The sequence below is a fragment of the Mesoplodon bidens genome, assembly GCF_964165515.1.
Source record: "Mesoplodon bidens genome assembly, contig: HAP1_SCAFFOLD_126, whole genome shotgun sequence".
In the NCBI taxonomy this organism is placed as follows: Eukaryota; Metazoa; Chordata; class Mammalia; order Artiodactyla; family Ziphiidae; genus Mesoplodon; species Mesoplodon bidens.
In genome coordinates, this window is record NW_027671928.1 from 962,956 (window position 1) to 987,986 (window position 25,031).

The 25,031-nt window shown below is 48.9% G+C and overlaps 2 pseudogenes across 2 annotated transcripts in view; both read right to left on the bottom strand.

Annotated features, from left to right (window-relative positions):
- Window positions 1-300: 300 nt before the first annotated feature.
- Window positions 301-25,031, bottom strand: part of LOC308610805 (centrosomal protein of 78 kDa-like) — a 262,130-nt pseudogene continuing 237,399 nt past the window's right edge. Inside the window, exons 2-6 of the transcript in view lie at window positions 6,144-6,216; window positions 4,987-5,096; window positions 2,596-2,770; window positions 490-599; window positions 301-372 (exon numbers count right to left, since the gene is read on the bottom strand). The product of the transcript in view is annotated as a centrosomal protein of 78 kDa-like (transcript). The remainder of the gene's footprint in view (window positions 373-489; window positions 600-2,595; window positions 2,771-4,986; window positions 5,097-6,143; window positions 6,217-25,031) is intronic.
- Window positions 6,498-25,006, bottom strand: LOC308610811 (BCL-6 corepressor-like; annotated as a pseudogene). The gene is made up of 11 exons: window positions 24,524-25,006; window positions 23,151-23,337; window positions 17,510-17,753; window positions 16,855-17,081; window positions 16,093-16,274; window positions 15,508-15,762; window positions 10,458-10,624; window positions 9,165-9,310; window positions 8,650-8,727; window positions 8,329-8,485; window positions 6,498-6,903 (listed from the first exon to the last, which is right to left on the bottom strand). The product of its transcript is annotated as a BCL-6 corepressor-like (transcript).

Below are 25,031 nucleotides of genomic sequence, written 5' to 3' on the forward strand. Positions count from 1 at the left end.
CAAGAATTCAGAGGTTGCAAATGAAAGAAAGAATGGTCTTGGTGGAAGCAGCCTTAGTATCTAGGTTCACCTCTATTCAGAGTAGAGATAAGAAAAATTGACAAGTATAATTCACTTTAATTAGTACAGTAGCTGCTAAAAACATAAGGGAAGTGCAACACTAGAAAAGTACAGTTGAAGCTTGAACAACATGGGTTTGAACCTCACGGGTCCACTGACACACGCATAGTTTTCAATAAATAGGTACTATCGTCCTACATGATCCAAGGTTGGTTGAATCCACAGATGTGGAACCACTGACTATAAACTTATACCCAGATCTTCAACTGCGTAGGGGTCTACACCCCTAAACCCACGTTGTTCAAGGGCCAACTGGATATGATGAGGAAAGTTAAACACATTAAGTTTTAAAAAACTGTCAATACCTGAACAAATTCTTTTTGTTTTGCTATGTGTTTATCAATTTTAAAAAAGTGACCACATACCAACCAGCAGATTTTTTCTTATATCCAGAATGAGCAGAGTTCTGTTGGTTTCAAGGGCCTTTAGTAGAGCCTTTGCTCCTTCACTGGTGAGGCCGCACTGCTGCAGGTCAAGTGCTTTCGATGAAAGACAAAAGGTCACTTGCTAACTCTACAGATTTAACATATAGACAACTCTCATTTTCTCACGTGTGGAAGAGTCCTGCACAAGACAAGTCATGGCAGGTTTGTAATTTTGGGTATGGAAAAAAACAGAGACAAATACGCACACACATAATGCATAATCCAATTTAAAAACCTCTTCTTGGATGTGCAATGATAACCCTGGCTTTAGTACCAATAGATCAGACAACAGATTTTACAATTACAGAACTGAAGAATAACTGTATATAACCTATGAGCAAAAAGCATCACAAAATGAATCTCAGTTCATAATTAGCAAGGGCGGCAGGGGCATGTAAACCTCACAAGCAAAACCTGGTGGAGCTCAGAAATGCACTGCATTCTTTTGATCATGATCTTCAGCTCCAAATCACACTTGAAACTAGTTCAAAGGGGAAAACAAAATAGAAGAAATGTAATAACTGTTAGTTTTAGAGGAAAAAAGACAAGTCTAAGAGGATACAAATAATAAAAACTTTCAACAATGTGTGAATAGAGAATACATACTAAAAACCTATCATGAAAGTATGATGGTCAAGAACCCTCGCAGTAAAAGGTCAGACAAAAACCAGAAAAACTGATCATGAATTCTAGTAGTTCTGGGGCTGAACAACCTACTCATTTAAACCAAAGGGATCATCACTAAAGCACAGGGATTAAAAAATATTACATGAAAGGAAACTATGATGAGTCTTTTGTTTAAGTGTTGTGTGGACCATCACATTAAAATAACTGGAGTCTTTCAACACCCCCATGACACACAGAAATAGCAAGTCAGACATACGGATCTGACAGGATATGATACAACCCTTACAAACTCTCACTACACTAAGAATGGACACAGGGTATAATTAACCAAATAGCCAAATTAATACAAACAGCCAGTAAACCTCACCAGTCAATCAGATGAATACAAAATAAAACAAAATGTGGTTATTCTCCTATCAGATGAAGCCAAGATTCTGTAAGAAAAGCCTTTAAATAATGTCTATACACTTTGGATCCAACAACTCTCTTTCTAAGAATTTAACCAGAAGAAATAGTCAGAGATATAGGTAAGGATATATATCAGAGTACTATTTGTAACTGAAAAACTGGACAAAGCTTATATACAAGAATGGATAAGCTATGTGCACTGTGGCATATTCATATAATGGAATACTGAACAATCAGAAAAAATGATGTAGGAGATACAAATTTACTGATTTGCTAAAATGCTCATACTAAATTAATTGAAAAAAGTTATAAAATTTGGAGTAATCCCACTTGCATAGAAAATGGACAGGTACTCATTTTTGTAGTTTTACATTTTTTTACAAGTGCTACAGCCCAGTGTTTGTGAGAGGCAGGCTTCCCATCTACTGTTGGGGTGGACTACAAATTGGCATAGCCTTTCTGGGTGGTAATTTGGCCATGTGTATCAAATGTCTTAAAAATAGGTCACACTTAGTCATTCCACTTGTAGTACCTTATTCTACAGAAGTAATCCCGATGCACACAGAGATGTATATACAACGTATTCACATTGTTTCTGACAGGGAAAAGCAAACTGTCTAAATAGAACTGCAAAGAATTGATTAAACTATGGGACATCAATACGACGCAATACTACATGATACATCATTAAGTGAAAAAAGCAGGAATGTGAAATAGCAAGTATACTACAATTCTATTTTTGGAATCCCTAAGTGTACATATATATTTGTAGGAAAAAAAAGACTGAAAGTATATACGCCAAAATGAACAGTGATTATATCTGGGTATTAAAATTATAGGTTCTCTTGTTACTCTGTATTTTCTGTAAAGGATATATGCAACTCTTAGAGAAAGTTGAAAAGCAAAATAAAAGCTATCAGTAAAATGAGGCTTTAAAAAATCCTATCACAATAGTATGCCAAAAGCTAAGCATATTTCATATTAAAAATTCAATATTTTCAATTTTAGAATTTCCCTCTAAGCCATAAATCCTCACTAAGAGATTCTGCCAAAGCACTTGCACCCAGGTCACCAATGAGCGGGTTGCAGTTCAGAGTGATGCGCCTCAAACCAGCCATGCAGTCAAGATCACGTCTCCTGGAATGAAGACTCTCAGCCCAGGTTTCTTCATGCCTTCTGGTAGTCGGATACTTCAAAGATTTAATGGGATGAAATTAAGATGCTTGAATAAGGAAACAGGGTGTGCCTGAGTATGGCTTATTCTGTCAGAGAGTTACACACACACACAGATCAAGCATATATGCCAGGAGCATCAACCTGAGAAATTCAACAGTCACTTCTGGTTTACGAGTCCAGTGACCCAGATTCTGCTTGGTCAGTGATTAGATTCTAGCCACTGCATTTCCTGTTTCTGAACACTTATGCAAAGTTGGACAACTCAATTACAGTCTATGAATTATTTTCCTTATCTTCTAAGTCAGGGAATTGGTTCTAAATTCTATCTTTGCTGAGGCCCTATATTTCATCATCCTGTCCTCCAATGGCCTCCAAACACCTGACTGGGCAAACCATAAGAAAACTTTTTAATATGCATCTTATTTATTAACAAATTATATACACAAAGTTCCATACATAGAATTTATGTACATGATAAACTACACAGATTTTTAAAAATAATACAAAGGTAAAAATGTTCTAATATTTTCTTTTCCTAACTCCTAAGGCATTATTTTATTTTACTTATTTTTTATAAAGATTTATTTATTTATTTGTTTGTTTGGCTGTGCCGGTCTTTAGTTGCAGCATGCCGGATCTTTTAGTTGTGGCATGTGGGCTCTTAGTTATGGCAGGAACGTGGGATCTAGTTCCTTGAGCAGGGATCGAACCCAAGCCCCCTACATTGGGAGCACATAGTGTTAACTGCTGGACCGCCAGGGAAGTCTCAAGCATTATTTAAAAAACTATATTTACAAAATGTACCTCACATGCTACCTAGGGTGTGCACACAAGCTTTAGAGGCCTGGACTATGCAGAGCCAGTTTGATGTGCCTTGGGAAAATAATGGTTTGACATTTAAGCAAAAGTACTGTCTTGAAGACATTCAATTCTTTATATTCATAAAGTAAATTTTGGTAACAGGGAACACTGACTGTCAATGAAAAAAGTCTTCTTACATTCCTGAAAAAGTAAAAGACTCAAAGTGCCTTTGTTACTCTAAAAGGAAAATCATTAGTGTCATTTTTCTATTAACAATAACTTATTAAAGCTCCAAGCAGAAACAACAGCAATCACTTACACAGCGCTTAGTATGTGCCAGGCACTATTTATACAAATAAGTGCATTTAAACCTCATAAGGAGGCATAGAGGTTAAGTGATTTGCCCATGGTCACTAGCTATGAAATGGGAGAAAGGGGATTTGAACCTAGGCCATTTGGCTTCCGCACCCAAGTTCCTGACTGTTTTCTACCTCAGGGGTCAATGCACTTGCCCTGTATAGGCTCAAAGAATTTTTCAATTTTTAAAATCTAAATTTAAACATTTCCAGATTTGTGGGCTGTACAGTTACTGTTGCAACTACTCTGCCCCACTGGTGTAGGGTGAAAGGAGCCATAACTACCATGTAAACAACGGGTGCGACTATGTTCCAGAAAAACTTCCTTTACAAAGCCAGGCGACGGGCTGCATCTGGCCCACCAGCCAGAGTTTACCTATCCCTGATCTGCACCATCAAACTATTAAAAAGCCTTCATGTCAAATTATTAACTAACTTTAGGCCTAAATACAGTCATTATAACCACTGTAAAGTTGTTAAGGCATTATTTTAAAAACTGTATTTACAAATTGCTGATGTAGTGACTTTTATTAGTTTAAAAACTACAACAGCTAATAAACACTTGATTCATTTAAGTCTTGAAGACTAGAATGGCATAGTTTCTTCAGAGTATTACAATAAAAGTTTTCAGTAAAAAAACATTCATAAAAGTATTATTAGGTATTATATATTAAATCTATTTCTAAAATTAAGTGGACTATCTTTACTAAATGGTAGAATCCCAAACTGAAAACTGGTCACATTCTTTCAGCAAAATGAAAGCTGCGCTCACATGTATCAAAAGACAAAAATTAGGGCTTCCCTGGTGGCGCAGTGGTTGAGAGTCCGCCTGCCAATGCAGGGGACATGGGTTCGTGCCCCGGTCCGGGAAGATCCCACATGCCGCGGAGCGGCTAGGCCCGTGAGCCATGGCCGCTGAGCCTGTGCGTCCAGAGCCTGTGCTCCGCAATGGGAGAGGCCACAACAGTACCACACACACAAAAAAAAAAGACAAAAATTAACTGCCCTCTGTATCAATATATTAATGTGTTTCAATCACATATGTTTTCATGAAAGTTTAAACATAAAATCACCTTTAAGATCTAGGCCATGGGATCGGCTCCATGCCATGTCAGAATACACCCCGTGAAGTTTACTTAACTTGTCTTAAGTGTGATAGAATTCTTTATACCTTGACAAATAACTAAAAGGAAAAAAAAAAAACCCACACACACAATAAGATGAAGAGCCTATACATTTGTCAATCTTGACTTATTTGCTTTTCTTGAGTCAGTTGGAAGTTTATAGCCACATTCTCAAAATCATTAACTACAATCTTCCCAAACAGGTAATTGACGAACACATGCATTCTAAAACTTGTCAGTAACAAAGTGCTATTCCAGTTTACAGCAACAGTTTAATTCTACTTAGATACTAAAACTGAATACACTGAATACTGCAAACTTGATTCCCAACCACTCAGCAAAGTACTACATACCTTTTCAGATATAGGAAAAAAAAGAAAAAGCATACGATTCTTCCTATTTTCATTTCCAAAGATACATCCCAATCTTAATGATCAATCAGCGATTTAAACGTCAACTATAAACCCAGTATACTGCTGCTGTGCAGTGTACTAGAGCAATAGAAGAGAGCGGACCTCAAACCCTCTGTTCCCTCAAATTCAAAGGCAGGCTTCCTGACCCCTCCAGACCACTACTGGACACAGGGAAGGCACACTAATGTTGCAGGACCCCAACCAACAGTCACCTGCGTTGTAATTACTTCCATGACACACCCTCACCAACACCACTGAGTTTGCTGCTCCTACGGGACGTTACATGTATTTCCTATTTTAACACATACCACAGTGCATCATAATTATGATTGCAGATAGATGTTCTAACAATTGAAAGAGAATGATGACTTTTTTGCTCTTTACATCTTGCTATTTCCCTTCCCATAAAATTTCTTGAAGCGAAACCATAAAATATACACAAACACAAAAAACAGAAAATATACAAAACATGTGCTTTGCACCTTAACGCAAACTTATGTAAAATTAGTTCTGACAGTATCCAGCATGACAAACTTCCATGGTACAAATGAGAATGGACCAAGGTTTGAGCAGGTACAGGAGACAATCCAGGCATGAACAACACCAAGGAAAGGTAGACAGGAAGTAACATGGTGTGTAGGAAATCACGAGACCAGTCTGATGGGAAGAGACTTAAACAAGACTGAAACTCACTTTCTAAACCTCCATCTCCAACTGGACAATTCGCAGGACACAGGTACACCAAAGTGGCCAATTTATTCAATCCCTTTAATATGGAGGAAGAGTTTAAAATTTTACTGGTTTAATTTGCCCCAAAAGCAACTCTCAACAGTTATGGCCTCTGTCGTCGGAGCTTTGTATGAAATTAAGTCCAAGTGTGGAGCTCCTTTGCCTTTTTTTTTTTCTCCTTAAAAAAGAAAAGAAACAATTGTTCCGAGTAAAAACAAACATATTCCAAAGCATGTGTACATTGAAAAGTAAAGAAACTTTATTAACAACTTCATAAAAACTGACTTAAAATTTTAAAAAGAAAAAACATGAAGTCCTTCCGACTGGAGTCGTGTCTCATAGTGTCCTTTCTTTACAGAAATAGTCGTATTATGACACATATGCACAAGGATTAACACCATGACACACTGTACACGGCGGGCCCTGGCGAGCTCACCAGTTGTCGTCTGAGTCCAGGTCTCTGGGGAGGATCCACTCCACGGATGAGCCCAGCAGAGTCTGAAGCTCGTTCGTGAACTCCACCAGATCTAAGAGCTCCTTACTTTCTGGATTACAGGACTCCAGGTCTTTGGGGCAAGAGAATAAGAGACTTGCTGACACTTGCCGGCAGAACTCGGCCTCCGCGATGGTGACGATTTCCACATTTGGGAAATTGCAGCGGAATATGCAGGAGGACATTTGCAGTTTCTTGAGCAGGTCTGAGAGCAACAGCCAGTTACGAGGCCTACACCAGAGAAAGGACAGTGGTTTGAGTTTCCGGCAAAATTAGAGGCGCTCCCAACTATAAACTACCCGTCTCCTGGCGGTGAAAGGGCCTGCTACTTCCACTTTGATTACCCCACCCCCACCCCACTTCTCACTGTCCTTAGAAGGTCTACTTCTTCTTTTTCTTTTTTAATTTTATTTATTTATTTATTTTTGGCTGCATTGGGCCTGTTGCTGCGCACGGGCTTTCTCTAGTTGTGGCTCGCGGGCTCTAGAGTGCAGGCTCAGTAGCTGTGGCGCACAGGCTTAGTTGCTCCGTGGCATGTGGGATCTTCCAAGACCAGGGCTCGAACCTGTGTCCCCTGAACTGGCAGGCAGATTCTTAACCACTGTGCCACCAGGGAAGCCCGGAAGATCTACTTCTAGCGGGGGAACTCTGGACTCATGTGCATGTGTTAAGAGACCACCTAGGGCGGATCAGCCAACTTAGACAAAAGCAGGAGCAGCGCCCCTGAACGAGCCTCATTGCAGGCCACCCCAGTGCTGCCTTGGCTCTGGCCACAACTCAGGTCACCCCTCTCCAAGTAAGTGCACCCCGTTCTAGTCACTGGGGAAAACCAGTCTGTATGCCAACCCAAGGGAGATGGCAAACACCTCTTTGACCTCTCCTCTCCTCCGGCCCTCATGGAGAGAGCATGAGAAACACTCGAGGTCACCTGGCTTTCCTTTCCTTTCCCACACCTCCAACCCGCCCCTCAATGCTGCCGGGAGTGAGGCTCTTTCGAGAAGGGAGGTGGTACAATCCTTCCTGATACCCTGCCACGCTTTATCATCTCTATCCCGAATACAATGTCACCACAAAGGCAGACACGTTCCCAGCCTCAGAGTCCAAGGAGGATGCTACTCCTTAAGCACCGGGGTCAACACACAGCAGAGCAAGGTCTCCTGATGTGTTCACTCCAAAGGGTTGGTCATGGGGCACAGTGGCCCGACTGTGGGGACAAGACTCGATCTAAGCAAATCTGAAGACACATAAGATCCCAGGTGCCACATACGGCTTTCTCTAATCTTATACGAGAAGAGGGTACACATCAGTATCGTCCCGTGGACCTCACGCGCCTTGGAAGGCCCCTATGGTAGCCGTTTGGGGAGGATCCCTTCCCCAAGAGTTTAGTGACTGAAACTGTGCAATTGCAGTCGCTGACTCCCATGTCCTTTGGGCTCTAGGGGTGTGTTCCAATGAGGGCAGTTGGCTGGGGAGCCCTCCCACCACCCAAACATTTCTGGAAAAGTTCTACTGCATTATGTGAGGTCGGTGGACACTGGGTGAGGAATTCACTCACCCCCCAACCCAGCCACCCTCATCTGCTGAAGGGGATTTCTAACTCCTGCCACCCCACAGAGCAGCTGGGCTGGCTCTCGACCACACGCTGGCCACACTCACCCCTGAGTGACGGACACTTGGACGTTATAACACGGCAAAAGGGGGTCTTCGGAAAATTCAAATTCCAATAGGTCACCATAGGCCTCGTTGCTGTCATCCTGGTCCTCCGGTCCTGGGGGCTTTGCTAAAACATCGTAACCACTTTCATCATCTGGTTCTAACCAGGGGGGCAAACAAGAGAGAGGTCAGTAAGCTGGAGCAAGATTCCAGCTGTTCGCCAAAAAGGACCCTGGAAAAATCCTTTCCCAAGCAAGTCCTGCTCACAGCATCACCCCCACCCCCACCCCCACAAGCCCAGCTGAAACGAACAAGGCTGCTCACCACACACACAGCTGCCAGAGAACTCCGAAGAGCAACCGGGGCTACCGTCGTCAGGAGCCTGCAGGTTATTTAAACAGTCTGCAGAGAGAGGGGGAGAGAGAGAGAGAGAAAGAGAAACAAGATAACACCTGCTGGTAAGAGGCAAATGCTGCTGGAGTTCGGGAACATCTCACGCTGGGGCTGGTGTCACCTCCTGACAAGTCCCACTGCACACGCCTCCAGGTATCTGACTGAAACCTCCCCACGCGTCCACCCGCCTTCCTGAGGGACTGCCCGCCTCACCGCCCCAGCCTGCCAAACAAAAGCTAGCCTGGCTAGCTAAGAGTTTTCCAGCCCCCCACCTCGCAAAACTCAAAGTATGTATCTCTTCTTTGACAGACTAACGTTGGGCTGCTTTTCCCAGTAAAGGGTCACTTAGAGTAAACGGGGGGTGGGGGTAGGGGGAACCCAGGTGAAAGGCTGTGAAGTCACCATCTAGATGCTTGAACAAGACCGTGTCTTGACCTCTGCCGTACCTGTTAAGAACTTCTCCAGAAGTTCGCTGTGGTTCACTTTCTTGATGGTTCTACCTGAGTACGTAGCCAGGGTAGCATCAGCACCGTAGGAGAGGAGCAAGCGGACAATTTCGAGATGATCATTCTTGACAGCATCGTGGAGAGGCCTAGGAGAGGTGCGGAGGATTACACCTGTGCACGCGATGCTTGCTTCTAAGGACACGGGGCAAAATCGAGCGTGTGCGGGCAAGCCTCATAGGCGCGCTATTTCACCGAGGAGGTGAGTGTACGGTCGCTGCGACAAATTACTCTGTTATTTCAACACATAACCCTTTACGGGACAGGTGAAGGGACCATCTCAGGCCTCATTCTTCAATGCAAATCTCTCTTAATGCATGGCCCAAGGAGGAACTCAGGCCACGATGAAAACGTTTCCAATGAACTTAAATAGTGACAGACTGTATGAAGGTAACGTACGGCGGGGTGGGGGGAAGAACCCCAGCACCACGGAAGCAGATACGACAAGCCATTGTTATACCATTACAAACAAAACCCAAAAAGTGCAGTTTGTAAAAGAAACTAGGGGCAAAGTGGAACCTCTCCTGAAACCAATTTGGAGATGAGTGATCAACCCTCTCGCCCAGAAGCAGTCGACAGGCAGGGCGAGTTCTCAGGATACAGAGTCCTCCTGCCCGTGTCCGCTGGGGTCAGGAACACTGTCCGCAGTCCCATCCAGAAAGGATGCTATTTGGAAACCACGAACCACCAAATACCTTACGGTTTTGCTCATTTTATGACTGTCAGGAAAGCCCCAGTGCCCTGCCTCGTGGTGGCATCCCAGGTCCAACCAGGAAGATGCTTGGGCTGACTCACACCTGGGCCTCTGGCCAATAAACCGAGGTCAAGGACAGAGTGGGGGTCAGGCCCGGGGATGTGGGTGGACACGGCAGGTCCTATCAAGCCAGTTGCCACTGGACCTGTCTGTACTCCTGCAACTTTCAACTCACATATATGTTCAAGAGTGAGATTCAACAGACGCTGGTGGAGAGTCCAGGGTCTTAAAAGAGAACACCCCTGATTATTCATGCAGGCTCAACATTTTCAGGGACTTCTGTCCATAAGAGTGTCACAGAGTTTTAAAGTTCTATGTAAATTTGCCAGAAAGATCTGTCCGATTCCATTCTAGAGGACTCCACCACCAGTGTGCTTACATGGCACTCACTCTCCATCTTTCCTTCTGGGGTTCCCCGCACACCCTGAGAACCACTGCCTATGCCCCAGCAGGGCCACGCCAAGAGCAAGACTGCCACTGACCCGGTTCCATCCTGGGCACTGCAGTTGACATCGGCACCATATTCAAGGAGGTGTCGTATGATGTTGAGCCAACCTCTTGCACAAGCCTCGTGCAGGGCACAGTAACCCGTGTTGTCGCGGTGGTTCACATCACAAATCTTGTTCTCCAGGCAGTACAAGACCACTTCCTACGGGGAGAGGAGAGGAGAGGAGAGGAGATACCATCAGACAACCATACAGTGAAACTTGTAAGGGTGACATCCCCATAGCTTGGCCGTGCCCACTTTCAAAGGCATACATCCTTGGGGCCAAAAGCCCACCATGGCGCGGGGAGGTGGCAGGCATCCTGGTGGGGCATGAGAGTGTGTGAGAAGGGCTTGGAGATGCAGACAGTGTTGTCTAAGGCTCTGCTGCACCAGTGGCCTGGCCATGGGCAAGTTACCCTTGAACTTCTCCAAGCTTCCACAGGGCTGCTGAGAGGATGCATTCGGATAGCGATGAAAGCCCTCAGCCCAGGGGCCGACGTGACCAGTACAGAGGTGTCACGGCTGCTAACATCTTAGATGACACATTGCCAAGCACAGACCATTCTCACTTGATGGGTCTGTTCAGTCAGTGGCAGTGGACGATAACACAAGTTTAGATAAAAGTATGGATGACCAACACTTAAAGAGAGCTTCAATCAGCCGGAGAACATTCCCCAGCTTAGAGAAGCAGGGACACCCAGGTCAGCTACATCCTCGCGCCCCCTGTTAAGACCCCAAATCAGAACCTGGGCCTCAGATGCTCTTGTCTGTATGTTAAGTAGAGTTAAAGAGAAGCTCTCTCCCTCCATTCTCGAGGAATGACACAAAATGCCTCCAATAACCCCACCCTCTATTTTGCCTCACTCCACCCTCTCGAGTAAATATGAAAATTTTAGACTGATTCTGCCCCAAGTTAATGACAGAAACCTGATACACCACAGGCTGCAACCTCCACATTTCAAGAATCAAATAAAATGTTCACCCCCGCCCCCGGAGATGTTCTGTGTCAACACTGTGCATTAGAATCACTGTTATTAACCTTATTTCTTTGGCTTGTTAAAATATTAATATGAACCACTCCCAGTAAGCAGAGCAGGAACTTATTCAATGTTTTATTACCTTAAGAAAGTTTTCAGACACATCGAAAGCATTTGCCACCAGAAAACACGTTATACTGTTTATACTGGGTAAGTCGTGCCCAGCAGAGAGCTGTCAGGTTCTGAGAGCTGGGAGTAGGCAGAACGTGCATGTGGCCCAACACATGGTCTGCTGGGTAAGGGGGGATGGGATGGGGTCAGAACAGGCCTCCTTGTGACATCTCTCAGGTAACTCATCTGTTAAACCTAAAACGGGGGTCATTCTAGCCGCCCATAAGTGCGAGATGGGTTCTGTAAAACCTTTTATGCCCTTTGGAGGACACGCCAATCAAAGGTGACCACTCACTTGGGAGTGAACTAGAATGTTCCATTTGCTTACCACGTGAACCTAATGGGGCATGCTGGTAAACCTGGCCATCGGTGCCCTGTTACTTCAGGTCACTGCAGCAGCTCCCTTCCAAAACAAGAGGAGGAAGAGAAAAGGCACGCCCACGAATGCGTTTCTCCGTTTACATCCCAACCTGCCAGAAAGCCCACAATCCTCTGGGCTCCCAGGCCACCTGCCCCGAGCCCTGGTATCCAGGATACCGCATGAAGCTGCTGCTCTTTTAGCAGGCCCTCACTAGCCAGACTTGAGTGGACGGCTGCAAGCTAATGAGTTGTGTGCCCCAGCCAGGGAGAGGCCCTGTCACGTGGCTCTGGGATCAGGTCTGAACGCCACCAACTGCTGTGCACACATCAATTTACTCAACCCAGGGTTTACTTGCTGTGACAATCATGGCCTTCACCTGGAAACCTTCATCACTACTAGGGCAGATTCAAGGGTACCTAGAAATGAAAGGCCGTCCAAGCTGATGGGTAAGTCAACTCTCTTCTCCTGGAAGATGGCAGCAAAGGCAGCAGTAGCCCCACGGCCAGGTCAGACTTTTTGCCACGGGCTGTCCTAACTCAACCACGTTGATCCCACTGTTTACACAGTGCTTCTCATTTCCCCAGATGAGGACGTCTTCTGTCACCCACAGGAACCCAGGAGATAGCAGGAAAGGAAGGTAGTACTATCCTCATTCAACACTTGGAAACTGAGGCCCAGAGATATTAAACCCCAAGTTCAACATGAAGTACTAGACCTATAACTCAGGTCTTTGGTACCTGGTCAGCTGGGAAGATTCAAAAGGCCCCAGAGGGCCCCAGTTAGAGGGATGCAATCCAGCTGTGACGAGCATCCCACAGGCCTTCTCTGTTGGGGGTCAAGTGGGCTAACTACACTCTCCTAGCTAGGAGGGTGATGGCCTCTAAATGGATGGCAACCATCGCCACCAACACTTTCTCTAACTGAAAGGTGAAGAAGCGGGGCGAGTCTGTCGACGCAACAAATTCCTTGGTCTATTTTCTCCGCTAGAAATAAACGGGAGTGTCTGAAGGGCAGCCCAGCCATTCCAGAGCAAAGTCAAACTGCTTTTGTCGGACAGCTCTCTGTTCAGCAGCTATAAGCCGAATGCCATTACCCGGAAAATGTAACCATAAAGGCCATAAGCCCGACGTTGTGAGTTAATTAAATGCCTCATTAACTTTTTAAAAAACATGACATTCAATTCATAGAAAATTTAACCATCACCGCTAAAGGCACAAGCATGTGGTTGCACACTGGCGTTTTAGCCTAAGAAATAGAAGCCTTTATCCCAGGAGGGAAAGGTTTGAGGTCTTTGGCCACACAAGTGATCTATTTAACTCGGATCTGAAGCCAGAGTGTGTTTCTAAACTTCCAGAACCACATTATCATGACATAAAGATCAGACAGCCTTTATACTGCACATGGTATCTTTGGCTAAGCAGAAGAAAATAACCAAGAATGCTGAAGACAAAACTTCAGGAAAACCCTCCCAAACCACACCCTTATCTGCTTAAGCAAACTGTCCTTCAATTTGAAAAGGTTGAAGCTGCCACATCTCCCAACTGGGCCATCATCCCAACATTTAAAATTCTGCCCAGAGAAATCCCAGAAATTTCTGCCCAGAGAAATCAAAGTTGAAAGCGTTCATCTACTTGTCACAATGTTCAGCATCAACACTGGTGATCTGTGGAATCTACATATTGAAATTTACATTTGAAGAAAAAAACAAATCCGACCCTAAACATTCCCAAGGCTTCCTGTGCAATCAAAGGCCAGGTAGCCTAAAAAAGGATGGATCAAGTGCCCCTTGGTCCAGGCCTCAGAGCCACCAAACCAAAATGGAAACTGTCTTAGAGAACCAACGAGGGTCTTTTGACGTCTCTGGTCCCAAAGGGAGGCTGCTGGAAATGATGCCAAGCTCACAGGTGGGGCTCGGAGCCCCGCCCTCCACGGCGGGTGCAGCAGCACCCCGCCCCCCCATCTCCAGCATTTGCTGGAAGCGGGAGTCTACTTTCTCAACCCTAACCCAAAAGTTGGGGTTAGGGGTCTCCCCCGCACCTCCAGCGTTTGCTGGAAGCAAGGAGACTATCTTCTCAACCACGGGGGGTCTAGCTCCACACTATGTGCAACATCTGCTCTGTCCTCCTAGGCGCCCGCTCTCAGCTCTTGGGAAACCAACTGGGTGCTCCTTGGACTTCACCTGCAAGTAACTGCGCTAACTACCACAAAGTGCTCTCTAGCTAATGGAGAGGTCTCCAAGAGACGTGCAGATATAAACAACAGCACATTCAACCCACAACAACAACAAAAAAACACCCCAAACTAAGCATAGCCCTAGTGCTTCCAACTACCCACCCACAGGCATGCCTTAGGGCCAAGGCAGGCACACTTCCAAGGGCTCACGGCACTATGGACCGGGATGGGGGGACACGACGGGAGACGGGGGACAGGGGCACAGAGCTGGCTGAGGGTGTGGGCGCCAGGGCTCCGGGCCAGCCTGGGTCCTGCCACCCCAGTGCTCAGCCACACCTCCACGCTCAGCCTGCTGCACCGCATTTTACTGTCACCATTCAACTCCCAGAGGGCTGATGCCAGCACAGAAAAATGCCTTTGCCCTGTGGGCTATTACATCACAATTGCTACTGACAAGTATGGTGCGGGAACTGCACAGGGCAGAGAGAGTCATCTCTCTCACAGAGGTTTTGAACTGTCAAAAGGGCAATTCCAGTGTGAGCCAGTCTTGCTGAGGAGCGTGGTGGGCTGTGGAGCACTGCTGGATTGCTACCTGTACGGGTATCAGCTAACCCCTCTGAGGCTCAGTTTCCTCATCCGAGAGTGGGCTAGTACGCGTTACTCCCAAGTGAACATGTTAAAAGGGTGAAAGGAGTTACTACAGATCACACGGGCTTAGGCAGATATCAGTTATCTTTCTATGTTGCTCTAGCAATAGAGGCCATCACTGTCATCAGCCGTGCTGGGTTGGGATACAGCAGTGTGGACAGGGAGTTTTGTGCAAGGCTCAACCCCTGCTTCCCGCCCATCAGCCCTCGGCTCCCGTGCCCTCTCAGAAAGAGACTGCTCAGGTCTGCCCCACTCCCACCCCTACTCTGCACAGACACTTCCCACCCGCTACCCCACAGGGGCATCACTCTGCCCCAAACAGCACAAGTTAGTAGAGCTAATAACTACTCTCTTTCTTGCTATTCAGAATCCAAAAGGGCTCATTAAAATTCCCCTGGTCGCCAAGCCCTGGGTTAGGTCAGATTTTATATCAGAGATAAGTGAGCCAGACTGGCCGAAGCAGCCTACCTGCCTGAACGGGAACGGAACATCAGAGAGGCCTGCCTTTCTTTTCACACCACGACTGAACAAGCCACCAAAGAGCCCGCAATGTGAGCGGGAGCCAACGCAAACACCCTGCTGGAACACCCAGCCCAGCCCGCCACGTGGAGGGGGCTGGGCTCTGAGACCCGCCCCCCATCCCCAGCCAGTGTGTCCCCCACCCAAGGAGCAGCAGCCGGCGGATCCTGATCCGGGGCACCCACAAGGATGCTCACCTCATAGTCAAGCCGGGAGGCCTGCTGTAGGAGGGTCTCGCCCGCATTCTTATTGACAATAAGTCTCCGCGCTTCCGGTGGCATCGGGCGGGACTGGGTGGTCTCTGGAGGGGAGCTTGACCATGTCAGCTGCGAGGCCTGGGAAGCTGGTAACAATTGCTGCAAACAGTCCAAGGGCTTCTGGTCCTGCTTGGCCGGCGAAGGATCATAGTCGGAACTGGGCTCAGGCCGCTTTCAAAATCTCCGGACGGTCACCTATCACGAAACCAGGCAGCGCACACATTTCAGGCTATCCTTCCTCCACCCGGCTGGTTCGCCTCCTCCCTGAGTTACAAAGCTGAGTGGAGGAAAGCACTTTTCCTCCTCTCTGTCTGGGGGAGGCAGGGTGCGAGGAAGGGGTTGCATTTTTACTCGCTGGAAACTTCACCGCCACCCAGGAGACAGGTCCCCTAGGAAGGGGCAGGGACGTTTTGGGGGGAGGGGTTCAGGAAAAGGAAAGCTTTGTCCCCAGAAGCAGAGAAGTAGGCAGGCGGGATGTGCCTGCATGGGCCCGGGGGGCGGGGGAGAGCCAGGGGCAAGAGGTACCTTGCCATCCGCATTGTCCACCTAGGAGTCCCCTGGCAGCGGCAAGCCCCGCCTGGGCTCCTGAGGGATCAAATGCTTGGTTTTGCACGGTCGCTTCCCGGATGGTTTCTCGCTGTTGTCGGTGTATTGCTGCGGCAGGGGCGAAGGCTGCCGATCCATTTCTTCGTCCATGCACAGCACATCTGTCAGGGGAGAAGAAGCGGGCGTTACACAGTTGTAGCCGGTGAGGAAAGAAAAGCCCATTGTTAGCACTGATCGTTGGAGCAGCTTCAGTTTTTAAAGATATACCAATTATGTTTTCAAAGCACTAATATTTTAATCATCCCACATTCAACCGGCAAATAGGCTAACCCACGAAACGCCAAATGGCAAGTCGCTTCAAAGGCCCGCAAGAGAGGGCAGAAGCCAGCCCTTCGTGCGCTCCCGGCCCCACCCGTGGGGGGCCTGGGTGCTCGGGACAGGGCGACTGGGGACAGCCTGAGGCTGGAATGAGGGCACTGACAAGCGCCCGGGGTCACCCAAGACTTCCCTTCCTGCCCAGCCGCGGGCTGGGTGACGAGGAGCAGCCCAGGAAATCGAGCTCCCGCCTCACTGTCCATTCCATAAGGAAGTGTGCAGGCTGAAAGGACCTCATGAAGAAAACTCCCCGCTCGCCACACGCTACTCTTGTCAACTTGGATGGCCCTCAGGTCCCCTCCAGGGCCGTCTCCCACAGAGGGCGGGTGATCCAACCTGCAGGAGCGCCCCCCGCCCCGTGCGTACCTTGTTCATTGTCACTGCATTTAAGGGACTCCTCCAACCAGCTGCTGTTGCTTTTGGCCTCTGCCCTTTTCCTGCCAGGTTTCTCTTCGGAGATGCTATTGCCCTGGGGGGTGACCGCAGGCTGAACCGCCTGGGTCACTTCCTTCCTGCCCTGCCGGCCAGGTTTGCTCTCTGCTCCCGACGTTCTCTAAGGTGCAGCAAGCGGCGCTGCTTTCTGGGATGGAGCCCTGTTAATTCAATGCACACCTCAGGTTGGTCAGCTCACTATAATGTGGCTCTTCTAAGTGGTTAGAGGAACTGTTTGTCATTTCCCTCTCAGGCCAGTCAGCTAATGGAGAAATAACTACAAATTAATGAAGAAGCCCCCCAGGGCAGGGTGGGGGAACAAACTGTCTTACACATCACTAACAGGGGTGGGGGAGGGGAGAGGTGTGGTCACTGTGTTGGCTGGAACTTGTCACCAAGTCTCGGGAGGGGGCCTATTTGCCTTTGGCCACCTTTGGGCTCCAGCCCCGGCACCTCGCTTTGGGGGGTGGGGGGTGGGAAGGTGTGAGTGGCTCCCCCCAGGGATCCAGGGTGGGACTGGAACTTTCCACTGCTCCGCTCCAGGACTTCCGAAGGGTGCCCTGCGGGCCTGAAGCGACATCGAGCTCACCTTTGCAGACCCGTTTCCGCTTGGCTTTCAGCAGAGTCCTCGGGGAGCACAGTGGTCTCAGTGTGGTTCCTATTGCCAGACACCTTGCGCTTTCTGTTCAGCCGGAGGGTGGGGCTGCGTGACGCGTCCGGGGCTGCCTGGTCGGCGGGGGACTCTCTGGGGGGCTCCGTGTCCATGTCCTCAGGAAGATCACTGTCTTCTGGGGCTTCGAAGGGGTCAGGTTTGCTTCCATCATAACACTCCCCTAGGGGAGGGGAGACAACCCGGAAAGGAGGGAACAAAGGTCACCAGGAGCAGGCAGGACCCCCATGCCCAAGGCAATCTGCTACCAACAGACCACCCCCCTTTGGAGACCAGGGGCCTCACACGCCGGAAGCACAAAACCCTCAGAAAGACGTCCCAAAGGAAGGACAGCTGAACACAACCAGCAAAGAAAGCAGAAAATGAGGCGCGTAGCCCACTCACAATCCATCCTTCAAGGGTCAAGGTGAGGCATCTACACCATTCCTCTATAGGCATGTGAGATCACTCCCTAACTGCTTAACTCTCCAAGGTGGCTTACTTTTAAAGGGGGGGTGAGTGACCTCACAGTAAGATCCAACCAATCAGGGCATAGCTACAAATGACTATGGAAACAGCTGCTAGTCAACAAAAAAGGCTGATGTCATCAAGAGACCAAATAGCCCCCAACTGCCATGTACACAGACATAGCACCAATGTTCACTTGGGTCAGCAGGGGCGAGGGTGAAGAAAAAGGGTAGGGAAAGAATGGTGGGAGGCTGGGAAGCTGGGGAGACCAAGGCAAGAGGAGCCTGGCAAAGGGAAAGGAAAGGCTTCCTGGTGCACACACAAGGGTCAAGGGCAATTTCAAAGAACTCAACCAGATTGCTACAAGTCCGTCTGTCCTCTTTCCACACCCGTGGGGGGAAAAGCATTTCACTGCCATCGAGCGGCTGCTCCTAGTTCCTGTCTAGGAAGAAGGCCTTCAGTGACACCAGTCACCCACCTGGCACGTCTCCACGCCTTCCTTCCCAGGCAACAAGCATCTAAGGACATTTCAAAGACAAGACTCCAACCCCCTTCGTGGGGGTGGGGTGGGGGGGTGCGGCGGGCAGGGCTGAACTGCTCACACCTCAGCTCCGCCTGTGTTGCTCCTGCCCCCTCTGCTCAATCTAGCATCCACTTGGGGCTTTTCCTCCAATCACCCCAGCCTAACATCACTCCTCACTTTTGCTCTAGCCAAAGAAACAGTTCAACTGCTTTGCTAGTCACATTGTTTCTAACACACAAATAATTCCATAATGATCACTGTGCTGGTAAAGAGTTCCCCGAAGATGACCCTGTGTCCATCACCGGCCGGGGGTGGGGGTGGGCGTATGAGTTTCGTATTTTGTTAACACCTGAGCTAAGCTCCCACAGCCCGTTTTTCTAGATGAAATCATGGACACACCCCTCACATGCTGCTCGCATTCCTCCTCCTCTCCCTAGACCACTTCAAGTATCACTCCCACTTGTGCTCAGCAGGCTGGTCCCCTGATCAGCCTCTCTTGGGGGCATTCCCAGTATTTAATGGCAGCCAGTTGTGGGGATGAACCTCACCCTGGCCTGGGCTAGCCTGACCTGTGTTCTCAATGGTGGAACACACTTAGCTTTTCTCCAAGGGTATCCCAAGGTGGGAGAGATCCCCATCTACTCTTGCCGGAATGGTGGAATCACCCCAACCGCGAGGGTCTCCTGCCATGGCAGCAGGAGAAACCCCAAACTCATGGCCTGTGCTTACGGGTGATGCAGCCCAGGCTACCGCAGGCCCGGTGAAGACGGCGTGCTGCAACTCTCACTCGGGCTGCTCTGTGACCCTCTTAAACACTCGGGCAGGAATGGCGCCGCTTTACAACTCGGCCCCCTTCACTTGTAAAGTGGGAATGTTACTGCTAGCCTCCCTCCAGGGTGGGCTTCATAATCACGGGCCGGGCTCAGCACAGAGAAAGGCTGGAAAAATCCCTTTAACCAAAAGATGCCAAGACTTTCAGACCAGCCTGAATCTCAGGCCTGAAATGTAGGAAATTTTAAGAGGTGAGCCTTGCTGGTTACACCATTGGACTTCTCTGGTCCAATCTGGTCCAATCAGCCTTCCCTAAAAGCTCCGTGGGAGGGGATCCATGGAGGAATGGAAGGGCTACCTTAAGAACCCCCATGTCCAATTTGAAAGTTTCTTTTTCCAAACTAGGTCCATCTACCCTTCCCCCAACCCCGGAGCCTTTTAGGGCAAAGATCTCAATTCCCCTCAGCTAAGGCCCCCCAAGACCTTACGCTAGTGTGACCTTACCCAGGCCAGTAATAACCCTGAAGGACACCCACCCCGACTGCCCAAGATGCCCATGGCCACCAGCCGTAGGGTAGAGGCTCCGTGTCACTTAGAGCTTCTCAAAGACTGTTCTAACCATGACCCACAGGAGGATGACCCTTGAGGGCAAAGGAGATGGGGAGATAAATAGATACACGGGGATCCTAACCATCAGGCTTTGCCATCATTGCTACTTTTGGCCCTTCTAAAAGTGGGAAGCCACGTGCCCTTGGTCACCCAGTCTAAGCAAGATGTGCACGTGGTCCCTGCAGCATGGTCCTATGACTCACAGCACATATATCCCAAATTCATTATGATTGTACCATAGCATCACCTCACAGAAGCATCACCACAGCAACATTTACAAGTCACTGTGGCAGCAAAGCACCCTCACCACTGTTGAGCCATGCCCAGTGAGGCCTAAACAAGGTGAGAGGGTTCTGACCTGCTGGAAGGCTCCCCAGGATTAAAATCCCCTTCTCTGTAGCTTAACTATAATAGCACCTCCAGTCAGGGCTAACCTTGTTCAAAGTTAAACCCGCTACACAAGGAGTGCAGGGGATCTCTGTTCCAAAGTAGTTTACAAACGTGCAAGTGCTCAGCTGGAAGAGAAGTTCCCTGAGCAAAGAAGTTTCATGAAGCCCCTCGACTGAGGCTTCCTCCAGCTCCTGGCCAGGCACTGCCACTGAGCAAGTCCTAGGCCTGTCCCAGCCAAGTGCTTGGCAAGGGAGATGGTTACTCCAAGTTTGAGAAGGAAGGGACCAGTGCCTCCTTGCCCCGCCCCATCTTCAAATGCCACTGAGGGTTCCTAGTGATGAACTTCCAAGTCTGAGGAACCTCCCAACTCATTTGGTGAACTTCCAAAATAAAAATTTCACTCAGCCACCCATGTGATCATAAAGAATAAATGAGTATCTCGGCCACTGTGTTTTCAAGTTAATTCCTTTTTTTAAACAAGCCCCTAGCAACAAGATGCACCCGCACCAGGACAACCAGGGCCACGCAAACAGCACCCACCACCTTGGAAGCTCCTGGTCCCTCCATGGGTAGGGGCTGCCTCAGAAGGGGGAAGGCATCTTGAAGGCATCCTGGACCCTCTCTGTGACCCCTGCCCACCCCAAATCCCCGCCCCAGCTCCCATGTGCTCACAGCTCGGCTCTCGGCCACACCGACACCCATGAGAAGGACCTGAGCCCATATCAGCTCAAGACATGATGGCCCAAGAACAAGAAGGCCCATTCATATCCAGCTGAATAGAGTGAACACCTGCTGGGCCTTGGACGTGGAGGCCGCAGTAAGAACAGTGGCCCCTTCAGGTGACCTTTCCTGACCAGCTATTTACAAACCCCACGTTTCTACAAGACAGAGGGTGGGTGGGGAACCCACCTCCGTTGCCCCAACCTTTCAAACGCAGCCCCTCACCTTCCCCAACCCTTCTCCTGCCCTCCCATGGTGGCCATTCATGGCTCACTGGGCCATGTCCCGGGTGCTCCAGGAAGAGACCCGTCGGTCAGTCTGAGATTGGAGGCAGGCGGTGGGGGGAGGGGGCTTTCGGAATCATCTGGGGCTCAGGCCCTGCTCCCCATCAGCCACACCGAGTTCGCGTCTCCACGCTCAGCAGGAAAGACTGGGAAGGACGCACACAAACGTCTCTGGGAAGAAGGGCGGGTGAGGCCACTGAGACGTGAAGGGCAGCGGCCACCCTGGGTTTGGCCACGTTGCTGGAGAAAAGGGTGAGAAGACTCGAGGCCGGTTAACTGCCCGCTGCCTTCCTCCAGCCTCCCTCACCGTCCACCCAGAACAGGCAGATCCCCTCCTCAGAAAAGTGTATCCCCGTGAACTTGGCCTTGCCCACTTTTACCACATCTCTCTGAGAAACTTCCCAAGAGCTGAGTTATGAGGCCACTCGGGAGGGTAAGGGCTGCGTGTCAGCTGTGAGCACAGGCAAGGAGGGAGGCCTTCTTGCTGCTTCACTCCAGGGTGGCCTGGACCCTCCGTTTTTCATTCCAATCCCGAGGGGGAGGAGCTCGGAATCGTCTACTCCAGGCACATCGAGAGCCCCATCCCTCGGGTAAGGCCGCCACTGACTAGCCCCAGAAATCCCCTTCTACGGGAGCCACGTGGGACACACCGGTCCCAGTGTGGCTTACCCAGAACCCTGGCCACAGGCCTTTGTCTGACCCCAAAGATGAGCTGGGGGAGGGCAGTGCTCCAAGCAGCAGAGAGAAGCACACGCTGCTGCTGACCACAATTCTCCCGAACTGCATCAGGCACCCACGACCTAAGCGTGCGGGCCAACGCCGACCCTACGACTGGGTCCAAGGGCCTGGGCCTCCCAAACGTGCCCACCACCCCCGACCGTCCCGTCTCAGGAGGATGTCACGCCCACCCTGTCCTCGACGTTCACCGAGGTGCCCTCACTCACCATCACCGGTAAGGTTTCTGGGGTCCGGAGCAGGCTGCAGGCCACAGGCCACCAGCACGCACACTGAAGAAAGCGGGAGAAAGACCTCCACTTGCTGCCAACGCATCTCATTAGCCCAGGAAGTCTCGAGGGCCAAGCCCGAAGTCAACCCCAGTGGGGGAGCAGCTGAGGGGACCGCAGAGTGTGACTCGAGGCCAACACGAGCTTTCTCTCCAGTTCGGCCTCCAGAACAGAACACAGCCGTCTGGTGGGAAGAACGGCCTCGTTGATCCCACGGCCTCGGAGCGTGGTGTCAGCTCCTCATGACTGCAAACGAGCCTCCACAGAACACAATGATGCTCATCTCTCTGGGGCCTTCATCAGCCCTCATCGCACTTGAATGAAACCTCTGCCTTTGGAGGGAGAATCCGAGTACTCTCCACTCCCTCCCACAGGAGACTGTCACTCTGGAGGGTCTGGCTCTGGCTGCAAGTGCCATTCCACTGCTACCAAAAACCCGTGTCCGTACCTGCTACAAAACAGAACACATACCTGCTACGCTGGAGGTCCTGCACTGCCATTCCTCTGCTCTACTGTATCAGACTATGACTAACTACAGGACTAGCATTGCTCCGGAAAAAGGAGACGCGTGCCAGGAAACAGCATTTCATAGGTGCTTCACTCCTGGATGCCGCAACGCTCCAAAGGACAGCCAGCCTTGCAATCCACAGCTGGGAAGGGTGGCCAGAGCAGCCCGTTCTCCGAACAGCCAGCACCCAGACGCTGGGCCGTCGGAAGCGTACTGTTTCCTCTCACCTCCCTCGGCACTGGGAGCGGAAGCGCCCCGTTCCCACCGACGTGGTACCACACGCGAGCCGCCTGGGTTCACTTACATCTCTCACTGTCGTTCTGGTTGGCAATGGCCTCCTCCGGGGCGACCGACTTTGGCTTTTTGTCCTGACTTCCTTTCAGCCTTTCCCAGTCAGCGGGGCTGAATTTGCGCACCTCGGAGTCTTTGGTCGTGGGGTGGCCACCTTCTCGCTCTTTCATCTCCAACTCTGAGAAGCGCATCACTGCACGCTACAAAGAGAACGGAGATGGAAAAAAGACACACCTTACCACCAAAGCTATTTCACTGCCCTTACCTTAAAGGAAGGTATCTTCAAAGAAAAGTTTGCCCAAAACCAACCACAATTTATGATACAACTGAGATATTTTAAAATTGAACGATAAAAACGTAAGAGTGTCTATGTGTAACTAGTCACACACTCTTTATTCGTAAAGCCATACGTATGTAGAGATATATGTGGTGTGTATATATAGCCATACATACACTGTGGCATACAGACAGACATTCTCTTTCGAAGGTAAATAAAACAAAACAAAAACACGACACAAAGAAAGCGAAACAAAAACACAACAGAAAAGAAAACAAATGCACAGTGAATAAAGACGACCATGGCCCACAAACTTCCCTTTGTATATTTGGAAATGAAATTTAACTCAAAAGGTTTATGGAAGATTCTAGTAATAAAAATTTGAAGAACTGACCTCACAGTAAGCAGCGGGTAGACATAAAATACTGTCCTCTTGTAATCCTTCCATCTATGTAATTAAAATGGGCACTCAATGGATCATTTAGATAACTTCATCCATTTTTATAAGCATAAACCAATTTTTTTCTTAACATTGCAAAACAATTTGGCTTTATTTGTCTTCTAATTAAAAGTAAAATATCTTAAGGAAATTCCTATACAACATCTATCATTCACTAGCAAGTTAAATACATACTCTATCCCTTTAAGCAAGGTTTGTGTTTTTGTTTTGTTTGTTTGTTTGTTTTTTGGGTGGAAAAAAAATTGCACGAATCTCACAGACATGCGGCCGCTACACACCTCCACCAAGTATCACGTAAGGCATTCTAAGCAGCGCTTTTAGGTATATTTGTTAACGTACAGTAAAGGCAGAGAAATCAAAGCGACTGATAGGTAAATGTCATGCAGTCTTTTAGACATCCTTCGCAATAATTGAAACTTCCGTTATCAGCATTCGAGTGGAGTTCGCTTAAAATCTACAGAATAACTTAAAGTATCCACTTACGTCCCCTTACTGGACACATTTCAAACATTTAAATTATCCTAAGCTTCATTAACCAAATCAGCCCGGTGTCCTGCCCTATCATACCCCCGGCCCCCTCCTCTTCACACATTAAAAAAACCTGACAACTGCTCAAGCTCCTGAAATTCGGGTGTGTGGGGGGGCTCACCTGCAATGCCCGCTGCTCCCGGCCGAGCTGACTGGAGTCTGCGTACAGTCCGGTAGCGACACACTTGAACCGGTCACCCACGTAACCAGCGGAGTTGGCGATTCTCTTTGCCAGCTTAGATGGCTTCGGGTTCAGAACTTTGCCATCGGTTGATCCTGCCTCGTCAGCTCCGTCTTTGGTGTCGGTGGGGGTGACGTCCACACTCGGTGGGGCACTGCCCACGCAAAATGGTTTGGGATCCTCTTGGGTTTTCCCGAAAGTGACCGCAGAGCCGTCGCTCGCCAGGGTCGGCTCCAGGAATGGAGTCGAGACCGGCGTCGCCAGGTTCTCCTTGTTGGTTACCACTGGAACATTCTCCTTGCTGAAGCCGGAGACTGGCTGGCCCGGAGCCTGTTTGAAAGTATAGGCTTCGTGGAAGTCACTGATGCGTCCCAACTCCTCTCTCAGGGCAATGAAATCCCGGTGTGGCTGTAGGGCCACATTTTACTTTTTTATTTTTAATATACGT